This window comes from Lygodium microphyllum, chromosome 1 (assembly GCF_053477565.2).
Source record: "Lygodium microphyllum isolate KBCC chromosome 1, Lygodium_microphyllum_v1.1.10, whole genome shotgun sequence".
Classification (NCBI taxonomy): Eukaryota; Viridiplantae; Streptophyta; class Polypodiopsida; order Schizaeales; family Lygodiaceae; genus Lygodium; species Lygodium microphyllum.
The window spans coordinates 191,636,881-191,655,371 of NC_141135.1; positions in this window are offsets into that span (position 1 = coordinate 191,636,881).

Consider the following 18,491-nt stretch of genomic DNA (forward strand, 5'->3'; position numbering starts at 1 on the left):
GTCAAATGGTTGAACAGGGCTTGCAGGTCAGATTTAATCCTCATGGATGCTTTGTTGAGGATATGAAAAATAAAGGTCGCTTGATAGCAAAAGGAAAGAAGAAGGGCAGAATGTTTACGTTGGATGCAGACATGTCTGAATTGAGTGCAGCAATGTTTGCACATGGGACCGGTGTAGTTGTAGATATTGATATCTGGCATAAACGCATTGGTCATGTTAATGTACAACGACTTAAATCAATGCAGGCCCAAAATATTGTTGCAGGATTGCCAAAATTCAAGGTTGCAGAAATGCATAAGGTATGTGAAGCCTATCAGTTTGGAAAACAGGCAAGGAAACCATTTCCTAGACATGTTCAAGAGAGTAAGAAGCCATTGGAATTAATCCACTTTGATGTGTGGACTACTAAAGCTGCATCTCTTGGAGGCTGTCATTATTTTGTCACTTTTATTGATGACTATAGTAGAAAAGTTTGGGTGTATTTTATGAAAAAGAAAAGTGAAGTTTTTGGGCATTTCAAAACTCTTAAAGCCATGGTTGAAAAAGAAATAGGTCTACAAATAAAATGCCTAAGGTCAGATGGAGGGGGAGAGTACCTCTCAAATGAGTTTGCAAGGTTCCTGCAGGAGCATGGCATAAAGCAGCAATATTCATGTAGTCATACCCCACAACAAAATGGAATTGCAGAAAGGAAAAATAGGCATATTGGAGAGGTATCTCGTGCCATGCTCAATGAAAAAGACCTGCCAGATTTTTATTGGGCTGAGGCAGTTGCTACAGCAGTCTACATAATGAACAGGACTCCCACTACAGCAATACATGGGATGACTCCAGAGGAGAGGTATACTGGTAGGAAACCAGATATTTCTCATTTGAAAAATTTTGGTTGCATTGCCTATGTACATGTGCCAGATGAGTTGAGATCCAAGTTGGATCCAAAAGCTGAGAAGTGCATCTTTATCGGTTACTCTCTGCAGCAAAAAGGGTATAGATGCTATAACCCTTCTACTCGTAAGTTTACAGTGAGCAGAGATGTTGTTTTTGATGAGATGAGTAGCTGGTATAAACCAGTAAATGTGATAGATGATGTAGATGCACAAAATGGTAATGTTGCACAGAATTCACAGCAGCAATCACAAAATATTAGTGGACCTGGAGCGTCCTCTGGCAGTGGTTCACATTCTTCGCCTTGGACAGGCAGATTGAGATCAGGAGAATCTTCTCAAAGCAATGCAGATAGTGGTATGCAGGTATCACGAAAAGGAAAAGAGAAGGTTGATCAGCCCATGGTTGATGTGAATGCATGTCACTCTTATGTGGATGGTGAATCCAGTGGCTCAGAACAGAGCATTGATGATGAGTTGGGTATTCCTTCTATTGTTACACCTGGAGTAAGGAAGACCAGGGATGTTTTGAGAGCACCTGGGAGTGAACCTATTTTGCGTAGATCTACGAGAGCTAGGTATCCTGTGGATAGGCTGAAATATGATGGATTTACAGCCATTCACTATGCATATATGGTCAAAGTGATACAGGAACCAGAACCCACCTCTTTTGAGCAAGCCATGGGAAAAGAAAAATGGGAGAAAGCCATGGATGAAGAAATGGATGCCTTGGAAGCAAATGCTACATGGGAATTGGTACCTTTGCCTAAAGGTAAGAATGCAATTGGCTGTAAGTGGGTATATAAGGTGAAGCACAATGCAGATGGTTCTGTGAACAGATACAAGGCAAGATTAGTAGTCAAAGGGTATGCACAAACATATGGCATTGACTATGAAGAAACATTCAGTCCGGTTGCAAGGATGGCAACCGTAAGAGCAGTCATTGCTATGGCTGCATCAAAGGGATGGTCTTTACATCAGATGGATGTAAAGAATGCCTTCTTGCATGGTGATTTGCAAGAAGAGGTCTATATGGAGCAGCCACTAGGTTATGTGCATGCTGTTCATCCTGAGTTTGTTTGCAGGCTGAAGAAAGCCTTGTATGGCTTGAAGCAAGCACCTAGAGCATGGTCTGACAAGATAGGACAGTATCTTGTCACTATTGGCTTTCAGATTTCCAAGGTAGATTTCTCACTTTATGTGAGAAAAACAGAGAAAGGTATTATGCTACTTGTCATTTATGTTGATGATTTGATTATGACAGGTGACAGTGATGAAGATATCCTTCATGTGAAAATGCTATTGAAGCAGAAGTTTGAGATGAAGGATTTGGGAGAGATGCGTTATTTCTTGGGCATTGAGGTGATTAGATCACCAAGTGGGATACAGCTCTTGCAGAGGCAATATGGATTGGACATGCTGTCCAAATATGGGATGACAGGCTGTAAGCCTATTTCAGTTCCTTTGGAGCAGAATGTGAAGCTGAGCGCAGATGCAGGTGAGCTTCTGGAAGACCCTACTATGTACAGACGAATAGTAGGAAGTTTGATTTATATGACTATTACCAGGCCAGATTTGAGCTATGTTGTTGGATTGGTAAGTCAGTTTATGCAGGCTCCAAGAAAACCGCATTTGGATGCGGCTAGACGCATACTCAGGTATGTGAAGTCCACATTGCAGTATGGACTATTTTATGAGACTGGGGTTCAGATACAGTTGCATGGATACACTAATGTTGATTGGGCTGGTATCATTTCTGATAGACGATCTACCAGTGGATATGTGTTCTCTTTTGGGAGTGCTGCAGTCACTTGGAGCAGCAAGAAACAGCCTACAGTTGCCTTGTCCAGCACAGAGGCTGAGTACAGGGGTGCAGTAATGGCTGCATGTGAGGTAGCTTGGTTGCATAAGCTACTTTATGATATGCATCAGCCTACAGATGGGCCAGTTATCATTTATTGTGACAACATGAGTAGTATACACTTGGCAAATAACCCAGTCTATCATGCTAGAACAAAAAGCACATTGAGGTGCATTATCACTATGTGCGGGAGAGGGTTTTACTAGGTCTTATTGATCTAGTTTATGTCAGCACAGAGGATCAGGTAGCTGACATATTTACGAAGGCATTGGGCGCAGAGAAGCTGTGCAAGTTCAGAGACCTGCTTGGTGTGCAGGAATTGGGATTGAGCTCGAGGGGGAGTGTTGAGATATCGAGCTCCACTCGTGATATGCCAGGGTGACCGTTGTGCATTTATGTCACCGACTTGTCAATTGCAGATGCGGTTGGTACACCGCCCATGAATAATAGCTACATGATAGCTATCCTTATCTACTCTAGTTCGTGGCTCAGTTAGTATGCCACCTTAGTTAGTTGAGTTTGGTTTGAGACCCATATATAGGGTTCTTCTATTTCTTTGTAAGAGAGTTCTTTTGGCTTACACAACTAAGAAGAGAAAAACTGTTTTCAGCCTCCACCCTTGTATGTATTCCCCCATTGTGCAAGCAAGAAAGCTACAAGTGAGACTCCTTCCTTCTCTCCCACAATCTTGACAGACTCACCATTTTAAGCTTCCTCTAAACAAATACTTTTAAGGCCTCCATTTCATGCTCAATATTAAGTTTGATATGTATGAGCTCTCATTCCAACATTGCAACTTGCTCTTGCAAAGTGGAAATTTGCACTTTGGACATTGCAATATGCTCATGAAGATCTCAAAAATTGGGTCAATAAGAAGATTCTCCAATGGTATCCACAAAAATACATTATACTTGGACATGGGTCCAAGAAGGATCATCACCACTGTTTGAAGGGACCATCTCTAGCACCACCTTCTTTCTCACTTGTTTGTCCTCAAGAAAAAATGGGAGTGGAGGCTTAGCTTAGGATATACAACAATGAAATTAATCCAAAGATAAGACCCCTATTGAGTTAATGGAGTCCAATTAGGATTATATGGGGAGTTGGTTAAGAGGTAGCAATATAGTGGATCACCAAGGCTTGACCTCACCCAAGCCAATATCATTGAGCTTTAAAGTTTTCAACTAGGTGTCAAAGTTGAGATCCTTGTCCTCAAGGTAGAGGACTACTTCATGGCTTCCCAAAATTTCTAAATGTGCTCCTCCCATAGGGACTCCATCTCCTACATGGGAGATTCATGTAGCTCTTCCATGTGAATTGAGGTATGGGTAACAACCTTCTCATTTGGTGACTACACCATTTATATGATTGTGCAGCACACCAATTTCTATCGTGGTGTCTACCATTTTATGTTACAAATTTAGTGCAAAATGATTATGGGCTACCAAGACCTTGTCTATATGTTCTCACTCTACTTTAACCTGAGCCTCAAATTTGGCCTAGCAATATTTGTTATTTACAATGCAAGCATGTAGACTATTCTCCTACTTGAGTGACACGACTTGATTGCTCAAGACATAGGTGTCTCCAAATGTGTGATTATAAAAATCGGGGAGAGTAACCAAAGGCTTAGTAGAATTAGCTAAGGTGATTGACACTACCACAACTCCAAACAACAAGGGATAGCTCAAAGTGATAGAAGTAGGGACACCGATGGTTACTACTTGAGTAGATCGTGAGTAAAAATAGTAGGGTTAGGTCAAAGACTCAAACCCATTTGTCAAGTCCATTTGCTCCAAGAAGAGGATGTAGAAGAAAGTTGGGGTTTCACAGGGGTCTAAAGGAGGGAAGATGAATAAATAGCCAAGTCAGTTGGACCAAAAGCTCATTGTGAGAGGAAATTGGAATTGAGTCAACTTAAGGAGGGGCAAGAGCCAAGGTGACCATATCTAGAGCTAGGTCTAGAATCAAAGCGTGGGCCAATGTCAAAATGGCTAAAACAAGACTCAAAGTAGAGGTTGGAGAAGGAGTTGTATACATGACTAGCTAAAAGTCCATAGCTTCAACTGCAACACCTCAAGCATTGGTAATAGAAGCCTCATCACTAAAGGGGTCAAAATTCTCCAACTCATTAACCATGGTTGGAGAGAGAGAGAGAGAGAGAGAGAGAGAGAGAGAGAGAGAGAGAGAGAGAGATGTTTAATTTTGGTTTTGACATTATTGGATTGACCAACCACCCTATGCACCTTAGCTTTAAAGTATGTAAGCAAAAGAGAGTTCCACTTCCATCAATCTCCATTCGCATGCAACATCGACATTGCCACCAAATACTAAGAGATTTTGAAGGACTTTATTTGTAGATACTCCATAACAAAGTGCAAGATATCAACCATCTTTGGATCCACCATACCTTTGAGTTTGTTATCGCTTCCAGATCACTCCTCCTTCTCCTTCTCCTTCTCCCAGGAATCTCCTAGATCACTCCTTCTCCTTCTCCCAGTTTGGAGTGTTATTTTCTACCTGTCAACTGCGATCGCAACCTACGCGATTTTGCCCATCTTTCTTTTTCATGAAAAATCCAAAACTAGTTGCAAAAGCAACTTGCTTTTTGCATACCACCCTATTCTAGAAGTTTCCCTAGCTTTTTAGGATACTTACAATAAATAATATCCAAAATTGTCCAAAAATCTAGTATTTTTGGACCATTCATGCCACAGACACTAGCACTAATGCCTTAGTTGACATTGACTCTCTAGATCAATAAGAGAGTTGGATGATGATGTACTCTATAGTTTTTCACATTGTGTCCGCCTAGTGGCACGACATCCACCCCCTCTAAACCTGCACCTCCTTCGGTATGTGCCATCGATGCACCACCCAAGTCAAATACCCATAACGTCAACTTGCCGCTTATCATGCATATAAGAAAGCATCCCCTTGGATCATAGATCAAAATACTCAACATCTACATAACTCTTAAGCCATACCTAGTACCCCCTTGAGGGTCATAAGGCCATGGGTGTGCATCATACAATAGAGGCTGTTGAATCTCCATATACATGATATCAATGAACCCATCAACAAACATAGCAACATGCCTGCTCTTTCAAAGTCCAGCGCATAGAAATCTACTTATACAAACAATTGTGTACCTCATCAAACATAAACTAAGCCTCACTTGCATCCAACACATGTTGACCATTACCAAAAATAGTGAAGCAATCCATATCTTGAAGAATCTTAGAATTGCCTATCAAGGCCTTTGATAAAGCATCTGAAATAGTTTCCAACTGTGGAGCATCATATCTAACATCCTTTAAAGACATATCCTTGAGCTCATGAACTATCTCATAAACGATAACATTATCATCCTGCAAATCATGTGCATCCAACGAGTCACTAATCTCTACTTGAGTCCTTGCATTAAGTAAAACATGATCTTCGTAAACCTCTTTAGATACATTAAGAAAATCTGTAGATGCAATGGCTGACTCTTCCACTACAGGATCTTCCAAGGCATCTGTGCTTATCTCAATATCAGACTGCAACTTATATCCCAGTTGTTTGCCCTCTTGCTTGTTAATCATGTTTTTACTCCTGACTGAGCTCTTCCATAACATGCTTGGGAGGTGGCTGATTTGCAACTTTAGACAAATCCACACTTCTTCTTGTCACTTCCTTAGATATCCTTGCATTATCTTCATCTCTCTTCTATTTCTCTTCCACAAGTACATCCGTGTTTTGTCCTTTTGTTGAATATGTATCTATTGGTGATTCCCAACCAGTTATGTCACCAAATTCTTGTCATGCATTAGATCTCCTGGAGCTTCCCTTGTCTGGCACTACTCTCAGAAGCAATATCCAAGCATCAGATCTCTTGGAGCTTCCTCGTAGACCAAAAAACGTGCATCAAAACAATAGCTTATTCTTTGCTACTATGAACCCAAATCTGATGGCTTCATTGACTCCAAAAGGGGGGTAAAACTTGAGGACATCTGCTCAGAAATCTCCCAAATCACTCCTTCTTCTTCTCCCAATTCAAAGTGTTGTTTGCTGCCTGCCAATTGTGATCACGACGCACGCGATTTTGTCCATCTTTTCTTTTCATGAAAATTCAAAACTGATTGAAAAAGCAACTTGTTTTTTGCATGCGAGCCTATTCTAGAAGTTTCCCTAGCTTTTTAGGATATTTACAATAAATAATATTAAAAATAGGCTAAAATTATCCAAAAATCTAGTATTTTTGGACCATCCATGCCATAGGCACTAGCACTAATGACTTAGATGACACTAACTCTCTAGATCAATAAGAAAATCGGATGATGATGCACTCCAAAGTTTTTCACACTGTATCCGCCTAGTGGCATGACAACGGTGAGAAGCCAACACAAAGAATAGTATGTAAGTAAGCAAGAAAGAAATGAAGTATGGAAACATTGAGAAATATACAATGGATAAGAAAGGTAAAATATGGTGAGAATCTCTGAATTCATGATCCCCCAAACATAAGGGGAATGATATGTGCTTTCACTCGGCTGACAGAGAGATCGTTTCCATTTGAACCTCTTTATGATCAAGATTTGCATTTAACTTTGCGGAAGTAAGTAAAGGAACTTCTAGGTGAGTAGTTAAAGCCATCAAAATTGAGTAAGCAACCATCTCCACTTTTTTTGAAATTTTTGGGGCTAGGGTTTTTTTACCATGGATTGGTTTTGGATTGAAGTCAGTAGATGTTCATTGGTTTTGGAAGAGTTTCTTCAATTGGGGGTCTAAGCTAGGAAGTTCCATGATTCATAGTTTGGATTATAAAAAAGGGACTGTTAACCAAAAATATGAGTGACAAAGTCAAAGTAAGTCAAGAACAAGGTATAGGAATTCTTTGCAAAGTTAGGATTATTTTTTAGGTTTCATCATATTCTTTTAGGCACTTTAGTGAGAAGATAATGTTATTTTCTAACATTTTGTGAGACTCAAGCTCACTCCCATGTAAATTATAATATGTACAATTCACCAATGATGGATAAGATGACTCTATTCACTTTAGCCTAGACTAGGTCCAGTTAACCCAAAATGGGAGTACTAAGCAAGGGAAGGAATAGTCATGAGCCACAAAGGTGGGTAGGATGCCCAACTTTTGGTGGAAACCCTAACCCTAAACCTTATATATATATATATATATATATATATATATATATATATATATATATATATATATATATATATATATATATATATATATATATATATATATATATAAGCTAAAAATGTGAATAGAGACCTTGTTCATGTGAGTGTAATCGTGGAGCAACTGCTCTTCATGCTTTTTGTATTCTATCTTTAGCAACTATTGTTGAGAATGAGGGAGAGAGTGAGTGCATGAGTGAGGGCTCAGGATAAAGAAGCTCATCTCCATCTCTTTCTTCTCTTCTCTTCTTTCCATTTGGTAAGAGGTTTAAACAGGAGTTGGGTGTGGAGAGAGTTGTGAATAAGAGTGAGGGACTCAACAAGGTGAAGCTCTACTACTTCTTTTTTTTCATTCATCCTCTCCATCGTCTTCTCTTAATAGTGCATGTGCTCAGTGAGAATATGAAGGACTTAAGGCATTCATTTAAGGAGTACATTACGTGGATTATGGAGCTACCTACAAGCCTTCAAGCATTCACTAAAATGTGAAAAGGTAAATAGGAGATTTTGCTATACCTTAGAGATAGCATTGAGTTCTTTGCCTTATTGGATAGGGAGAAAGCATGCACTATTGCTTTAGAGTTAGAGTGCGAGATAGCTAGGTGAGAGAGAGTTAGATCCAAGGTGGTTGAAGCTCTTTAATTGTGATAAGATTTCTATCTAGAGTTTCATTATTGAGAGGGAATATGCCAATAGGGAACCATGCATCTTCATTTGAATTTTTCAAATGATTGTTCCATATCAATATTTAACATCAAAATTAAATCATCTATCTCAATAAGCTAGAATTTGAAGAGGCAATCTATCTACTTCTTCCTACACTTTGGTGTGCAAACATACTTTTGTCATTATGGCTTCTTTATCAAATTTAGAGAATGCATTATTCAATATTGAAATGCTTAATGGTATGAACTTTTTATATTGGAAAGAGAAAATATACAATATATTGGTCCATAAGAAGCAAGTAAAGCTGATGAAATGTAGTGGGATTAAGTCTTAGGACATGGTTGCAAATGTATGGGAGGAATTGAATGAGCTAGCATGCTCTATTATTATATTGATACTCTCAAAGTCCTTGTATTTTAATGTGAAAGGTATGGTAGGTACATATGTTGTATGGAAAGAGCTTGGTGACCTATATGAAAATGAAAGTGCAGCCTTGTCAGTCTATTGGTTGAAAAAACTAATTGATCTCCATATATATGCGGGAGGGGGATCGTGATGTCTAATCACCTTAATGAGTTCAAAACCATTTTCAACCAATTGGCATCTCAAAAGGTTCTCTTTCATGATTTAGTGAAGGCCATGTTCTCATTAGTCGCTTGAGAGTTGGGATACTTTGAGACTGCCACTTGTAACTCGGCACCCATCATAGGTGATCTTATAAGTGCTCATGTGGAGAGTAGCCGGTTCATTGAGGAGATGAAAAGAAAGAATAATGCAAGGTCAAAGAGCTCCAACGCACTTATGCTCAGAGGAAGGTCAAATGCTAGGGGAAACTTTCATGAGAGAGGTAATTCAAGAAGCAAGTCATGTAACAAAAAGGATGTAGACTGTTACTTTTGTAACAAGATAGGATACCAAAAAAAGGATTGCTACAAGTGGAAGAACAAGCAAAAAGGAAAGAAGACAAATGAGGATGATGGCAAAGAGAAAAGCAAAGTAAAGAGGAGATTAATGCATATGGCTGTAGTGATGGTGATGCCTTATTTGTATCCTCTTTTGGTGATGCATTCTTGGTTTTTATGGATAATGCTATGTCTCAAAATTGGCTTATGGATTCTAGAGCATCGTTTCATATTACTCTACATAGGGAGTGGTTCTCTACTTGTGATGTTGAAAAGAGAGGACATATCCATCTTGGAAACAATTATTCATGTAGCACTATTGGCATTGGGGATATACACTTGTCATTGCCAAACAATTCTTCTTTAATTTTCCAAAATATATGGCATGTTCCAAAGTTGACAAAAATTTTGATCAATATAGGACAACTTGATACATGTGGTTATAGAGAGTGACCTTTGGTGATCATGTGTAGAATATTTGCAAGGAATCTCTTATTGTGGCCAGTGGGCTAATATATGGTACTTTCTATCTTTTGTATAATTTTGGTGTTAAATACTGTCTTGTAGTGTCACTCAATATCCATATGTCTCTTTATATCATCATTGTTTGGGGCACATGTTAGCCATTCAAATGAAAGCTTTGTGTCATTTGAAGTAGCTTGTCTAAATTTTTCTAATCTTGTCTTTTGTGAGCATTGTCTCTTTGGACATCAAACTAAAATGTCACATAAGAGAGATAGTAGGAGTATTGATTTGGTTCATAGTGATTTGTGTGGGTCAATAACCACAAATTCATTGGGTAGAGCTTTATACTTTGTCACCTTTATAGATGGTGCCTCAAGGAAGGTTTGGGCTTCTCCTCTTTGCAAGAAGAGTGATGTATTGGATGCATTTCAAAAGTTCTTCGCATTTGCAAAGAATCAATTAGGCAATATGCTTGGGTGCTTGAGGATCGATAATGGTAGAAAGTACACCTTGCATACCTTTATGACATTTTGTGCAAGATATCGTATCAAGAGAGAGTTGATAGCTCTTGAGAATCTTGCTCAAAATAATATGGCCAAGAAGATGAATATTACTATTTCAAAAAGGTTTTGTAGAATGCTCTCTAATGTTAGTCTCACTAGTGGATTTTAGGCTAAAGTTATAAAAACACCATTGCATTTGATGAACATGTCTTTTAACAAGCCATTGGGTGGCAAGATACTAGAAATTATAGTCTAGCAAAAGACCTAGTAGAGTAAGCTTGAGCCTAAGTCTAAGAAATGCATTTTTCTTGGCTATGGAGAGTTAGGTAAAATGGGCTATTACTTGTGGGATCTAGAATCAAAGAAGGTGGTATGGAACCACAATGCCATATTTAATGAGGATAAAATGCATAAATAGGCTACCAAAACAGTTGAGATCCAAATAGTGTTATTTCAAGAGTATGGGTAGCTAGTACATGAGCAGATTGTACAACTTGTTTCACATAATGCAGGGCTTGGGTAGCCTGCATATGCTAAGACTAGAGTGCCACAAGATGGTGGAAAGCCTCATATCTTACAAGATAGACAAGTGGGATAGCTAGAGGCTCCTATTGAGACAATTTAGCGCGGGTCTACAAGGACTTTTAGACTACTTGATAGATTTACTTTGTCTCTAGACTATGTCATGGTCATGGATTGTGGTGAGTCTTCTTATTATGTAGATGCTATGACTAGGGATAACACTCATAAATGGAGGAAGGCTATATAGTTAGAGATAGATTCGTAGGAAAAGATTACTACTTGGGGAGTTAGTTCCTTTACCTAAAAGTAAACATGCATTTCTATGCAAGCGAGTCTATAAGTTGAATGTATCTCCATCTGATGCATTGTCTAAGTACAAGGCAAGATTGGTAGCCAAAGTATTCAAGTAAGAGAATGGGATTGACTTTGATATGATATTCTTACCAATAGTCAAGATTGGTAGCCAAAGGATTCAAGTAGGGGAAGGGGATTGAATTTTGTTAGATATTCTCATCAGGGTCAAGATGACCACCCTTCGTATGGTTCTTGCTTTGGTTGCTAGAGAGGATTTGGAGTTGGTTCAAATCGATGTAAAGACCTCTTTCTTACATGGGTATTTTCATGAGGATATTAACATGCAATAACCTAAAGGGTTTAGTGTGGAAGGCAAGGAGCAATTGGCATGTAAGTTGCATAAGAGCTTATATGTTTGAAACAGGCTCTTAGGTATCATAAGTCTAATGTCTTTATGCAGTCTAAGGGGTATACTAAGAGTGAGACTGAATACTATTTATACACAAGGAAGGCTAGGGATGGGTGGCTTATGATATCAATTCTGTATGTGGATGACATGTTGATTATTGGGAAGTCAGTTATGGATGTGGATGCCTATCAATTCTTGGTATGTGCATTATCATCATGCGGGATTGAGACAAAAAGATACTCTATTTGTCTTCTTTTTTTAACATTGAGAAGGTAGTAAAGAGCATCATGAGATAGTTGAATGGCACTAAATGTGCATATGCTTTGGAAGGAAGGATGCATATGTTCTTGGATATGTAGATGCTAATTTTGTAGGGAGTGTAAAATCTAGTAGGGCTACTATAGGTTTTGCCTTCACTTTTAGAGGTGGTGCGATCCCTTGGGTCTCTCGATTGCAACCATGTAAGATAGAGTTTATTGTAGCCATCAAGGCTAGTAAGGAAGCTATATGGCTTATTTATTTAGTGGGGGTATTGTAGGATTGCACTGTGATAGTCAAAGTTCCATTTAGTTGGCATGGGACCCTATCTTTCATGCAAAGACAAAGTGCGTTGAGCTAAAGTATCACTTCATCAAGGAGGTTCTTGAGAACAAGTGTATTGAGCTTTTCAAGATCCATATGGGCAATAACCTTGTAGATCTTTTCATGAAGAGTTTACCTTTTGAGTGCTTTGCACACCATTGGGTGTGCTGCCGGGCACATTGGATAGTATCTTCACTTTCTTCTTATACTCCCATTTAGGCACATTAGCCCTTAAGTGGGAGATTGTTGGGGTAAAGGACAACGGCCAATAGTTGGGCGGGCAACCCTTGTATAAGTATATAATGTACATTCGTATATAAGTGAAGATAACAAAGAATAAGGTACCATTCATTGTGTACCCACATAACTCTCTTGTGTTTTTCTCTCTCAAGCTTTTTGCACTCCATAGCTTCTATCTTGCATCCTACCATTCACTACCGGATTTCAAACATCAAGAACTATAACATTTACTATGTTGTTTCTAGATTATTTGTGTAGCTCTATCAAACTAAAATTCAAAGCTATGAAGAATAGTTGAGCATCCAGGAAAACATCCATATCCCATCTATGAGGATTAGTTTGCAACTAGGATAGTGAATAACTTCAAAATCAAACTCTTGAAGTAACAACATCCTCCATGCCATTTTGTGCATAGAATTAGACTTATTAAACTACAACATTGCTAAATGACCCATGAATTATGACCTCATTACTTGATAATAATGCTTGAACTTATTAACAAAAAGTATCACTTCTGGATCTTCTCACTCCATGCACTACACAATAACAATCTCAAAGTTGCATACTACATCAGCTTAAAATCATGGCCTTCTACATTTTCTTACATAACACACTTTCAATTGCCACATTCAAAGCATTAACAAACACAATTGTAAGCACTACTTTATAAAAAGTCTACATCCTTTTGTAGTCATAGAGATAGGGAGTGGTAGTGTCAACCAAAAGTTTTAGAATTCTATTCTACTATTTTACTTGACTGGATAATCTACCTGAAATATTTTGGTTCATGAAGGTAGAGTATTATAGATGACTTCCATTATGGAGGGATTGAACTATTAAAAGTGTAAGATAGTGTGCCCAAAAAAAGTCAAATTGATAGACTTTAAAGCATTTCTATAGACATGGAGGGAGATGATGCAAGTGTTGCTCATAACATGAGGCGTACATGCCCTAGCTAGACTATAAGAGAAAATCTCTTAGCAGTCATTCCAATACCTCTCCATGAGTAGCACCATCTAGATCCCATGGAATGTGACTTAATTGGTCAAGTCTACCCTCATAGTGAAATACATGGCCTTAATCCACAAGGATTAACATGTGGTTTCTATACTTTTATAATCTTCCTAATAACATTCTAGTGCCCATCTAAGAAAGGCCAATTTGCAACCAATCAAGGACAAGAGTGGACAATCATGACACTCAATTCAAATAGTGTGTGAAACAAGGGGGAGTTAAGTGTCAACCCTACTACCAAGGCTTGCTCACACATTGGCCCCCCTAAATGGAGTTAGTTAGGATTTTAACTTTTTTCTAGGCAATCATGTTTATTGTAACCTATCCTAACATATTGTACATTTTAACTTTCTTAACAAAATTATTTGAATTGTTCTTTTGGGAACAATCTTGTACACTCCTTAGGCTTACAAACTAGGAACACCTATCTTTAGTAAGATTCTCTCCTCTTACCAACACAACCAGTCGACATTCACTTGGAGTTACCCTTTTCAAACAACCAAGCATAACTTCAATAATCCATCTTTAACAAGATCAACCTTCGTTAAAACCATTTCAACAGTTCCAAGCAACATGCTTAGCATAAATCAACTACCCTAAAGTTCACTCTCCCCCTTGGGTTAGGGCTTCGCAAGGTCGATTTAACAAATTCCTTCTAGATCCTTTAAATAAACTAAGTGATTTCACCTTGATCTTTATTAATCATGGCTACCTATTTAGGGTAGAAGATCAACCCATCCTAAGCCCTTTAATGGCGAATACATGCAATTCTACCTCTATTTAAGAATTCAAGATGCGTCAGAAGAATCTAAATCTTGGTACAACCCGGATATGAGCTATAGTTGCTGGAGGGTTGGTGGTAATCATGTCTTCGCTTGCATTGGATATATTCCTAGCCCCATTTGCAACTTTAGCACTTGTGCTCCTTGTAACTCGTCTCTTGGGTGCCATCCTTGTGCGTTCCCGGTCTTGCAACCCTTGAGGTAAATCGACCGCTCTTGCCCTGGCGGAAGGAAGTGGTACGCGGGTTCACAAGGAGCAAAAGTGCTGAAGTTGCAAACGGGGCTAGGAACATATCCAATGCAAGCAGAGATATGAATACCACCAACCCTCTAGCAACTATAGCTCATATCCGAGTTGTACCAAGATTTAGATTCTTCTCACACATCTTGAATTCTTAAATAGAGATAGAATTGCATGTATTCGCCATTAAAGGGCTTAGGATGGGTTGATCTTCTACCCTAAATAGTGTAATGTGTTCACTTGTCTACTTGTGGGACACGTCTTAGCAACCCATCGGGAGGAGTGTCCAGAAGGCTCCACCTGGCACTCGTAGGGAATGACATAGGGTTTGCGATCTAGGTCTTCTTGAGTTTTCCCCAAGCAGAAGTGTCCAGCCGTTCCCACTTGGGATCAACCTGAGGTCAGGGTTCCTTTCCTATCAGCAAAGTCTCTAGGAAGAAGCTAGCGTCGAGCTCTAGATGTGCCACTTTGCGTAGGAACAACAGAGTCGAAGCGGATTCATGCTGCACTTGGTTCATGGAGAATGGGAAATGAGAGGGATGCGAAGGTCAACCTCTCTGCCATACGGCATAGTCCCATTCCTTTTCCCTAAAACGGAATAAACCAAAAATTATACATCTACTGACACTAGGTCTTCATTGTCTTATTATCTCATCATTTGAGAAAAGTTCCCAACTAACCAGGACCACCCTTCCATAGGATGGACCTAAATCATGTCCACCGCACTTTCCTCAGTTTGCTTTAGTTATCTAATTACCTAACACATTACATTTTGACATGCAAAATCAGCTTCCTTAATTAAATAAATTAATCACGGGTTCCTTCACGTAACTTAGGCACTGACACAAAAACAATGCCAAGCAAGTTCCTTTTTCTCCAATAACTGCTCTTTATTTATCAAAATCATGGAGTACATCCAATATCACGCCCGAAGGCTATCCCAGCAATCTACAGGATTGTTGCTCCAAGTTCCGCCCGTTGACTAGTACACGGGCCTCAAGATCCCATCTTGAGTCACGTCGGCCTCTTGTGTGGGATTCGAAGGCAAGGGATTTATAGCCAGAGCCTCCCTTGGCACTCGAGCGTCCTCCCGCTCCAAGCAGCACCCATGGAGAGACCTCTCGTGGTGGGTTAGGTCCATATACTCGGCGCGGCTAACAACCCCCTTGGATAGGGCTAGACAGACAGTCGGAGGTAACTATTCCTGCCTCTCCCTCCAAGCTCTCAACCTGAAGCATTAAGTGTTTTCCTTGAATTAGTTCCTTGAGGAAAGAGATCAAATAATGTACCTAAGTACAAGCACGAATATTTTGGAGGTCATTTGTACGGCCGATAGCTAAGGTGTGACTCCTTTTTTTCCCAGATGCTCCCAGCATCCGATCTTGGGTCTTTTTGCGACTTGGCGAGATCCCAATAATTTCAAACGAGATTACGCAAGCAAATGGTCTTGGTAAGTTAACTTATTTTTGACTTGCCCTTTTCCCTTGGTTTTTACCTTAGGGTATCTTAATCTCCCTAACTCAAGCATTAGCTGGTCACTCAAGGCAACAGACATGCCTTATTCGCAACCCAACCAAGGGTCTTTTAATCTCTAGTTCCAACCAAGCTCAGTTAACACACATGGCAACACATGATTATTCATTTAGACCTTCAAGATGCAGTCTAGATGTATGCGATCCTTCCAATTCTCTTAGCGCGGTTCTGTACAGGATTTCCCAATCAATCTTACCCATCATGCACATTGTGCGTTTAGTATAGTTGTACCTCCTAAACGACTTTTATCTCTCTTTATTCCTGGCAACGAGTACTTATTACTAATGCACCGTATCACATGTGACTTGCATATATGAAAGTCTAGGGATTTGTCCAACGATGCAAGTGTATCTCATGAACAGAAATTAACGTTTCATGTGTTTCTTTTAACCATGACTGCGAAACATGAATTCTATATGACTATTTATGCATTGAACTGGTTACAAAGCTATCATTTTATGTGAAGTAAGGCGATAACCTTATTATTTAATGTGTGTAAAAGCTATCATTTCCTGCATATAATCTTATGCAAATTCCAAACTCTACCGTTTTGCGCATGCAACTTAGTACTTATAGTAAACAAAACCCTAAGACTCGTTTTTGTTCCATGCACATCACAAACCATTTCATCTCTTCCATAAGAAACAATACCTAAATAATTTTAAAACTTAGAACTTGGGTTTGATTCGTGTTTGTTGCGTTGGTTGCTCTGCTCACCTCTCCAGCATTACCGGTAGCTTGGGCGTATACGCTTCCGGCGACTTTCTTCTTGGGAGCCATTCGCCTATAGCGGAGATTGGGCAGTCCAGACCTTAATGGTGTTTGGTTTGATAGGTTCGGGTGGGAAAGACTGCTGGATGGGGTCCTTCGCCGAGGGAGTGGTTTGAGTGTGGCTCTTTGTAGTCCCTCACCAACTCTCACTCCCTCTCCTTCTTTCTCTCTCTTTCTCTCTCTTTCTCTCTCTTTCTCTCTCTTTCTCTCTCTTCTTCTTCTTCTTTTTCTTTTCTTCTCCTTCCCTCTCTTTCTCTTCCTCTTCTCTTGTTTTCTCCTTCTACCTCTTCTTCTTCTTGTTGTTCTACTTCTCTCCTTCTCCTTCTTCTTCTCCTCTCCTCTCTTCTACCCCCTTTTTTCCTCCTTCTCTCCCTCTTCCTCTCTTCCCTCTCCCACTCCTTTTTTGCTCTTTATTTATCAAGATCCTGGATTACATCCAATATCACGCACGAAGGCTATCCCAGCAATCTACAGGATTGTTGCTCCAAGTTCCGCCCGTTGACTAGTACACGGGCCTCGAGATCCCATCTCGAGTCATGTCGGCCTCTTGTGTGGGATCCGAAGGCAAGGGATTTACAGCCTTCCCTTTTCTATTTTTTCTCTATCTTCGGTTCCAATCCCAACGCCTTCTCCACCAAGGTTGGGTTCAAGTGCACCTGTACCTGTTTAGCTTTTTCTCCCCTTCCCACCATCACGGTGCCGCACTCTTGGTCGGGGTCGTATGTCCTGAGAAACTCCACACACTTCGTGTGGTTAGGCTCTTGCACAAATTTCTCCAGGTACTTGGTGAGATTGCACTGCTCGACGACTCTCTTGGCTGCTTCCTCCTTCGACACTACTCCTTCGATGTTCTGGATGGTCCGAAACTTTAGTTGATTGTAGGCGCGGTTTTCTAGGGATATGCCATACTACACTCTTTCCTCCTCCGTGAACGGGAGTCGGTGGGCATGGTCTTGTTGCCACATTTTATGTTCCTGTCATAAACCGTAATTTTCATTAGTGCTTCCCATATAGTAATTTGCTGATTGCTGAAAAAGAAAAACTCTATGCTTTTTGAATGAATTCATTAAGAACCAATGTAGATTTTCCTTTTCAAACTTTGACTTTTTGCCCTTTACTTCAAAGTTTCCATGCCCTTTTTCCTACCCCATCCATTTTTCGTAATATATGTTTATGTGTTTCACTAATTTTGATTTGATTGGCCTGATTTGATTCATCTTACCCCCTCCCCTTCCAGCTTGAGAAGAATCCTTCCTAGGATTTAGGGTCAGAAGGGCAAGGGCGTTTGGCATGGTGGTGTAGGAGTTACTTGTGAAGGAGCCAATCATAGAACTGGGGGTTATATTCTAAGTGAGCTTCGCGGTCCAGATCAAAGGGTCGAATCCCCACTTGCATGATGTATGTGAAAACATCTGTTAGGAAGTCACCAGAGTTGACACTGCTAGCAATGTGTAACTCTTCCTCAGTCAACAAACGATCGAGCTAGGGGTGTCCTTTGATGTGTTCTTCCATGGGTCAGCCCCGAAGAGTGGTTAACACTCTATACGAGGTTGGCGCGACATATGTGGGGTCATATTCCGCTGTTTTGATAGCGCGGTGCTGCTCAGCGTTGGTCATTATGCGGCACCCTTCAGCTTC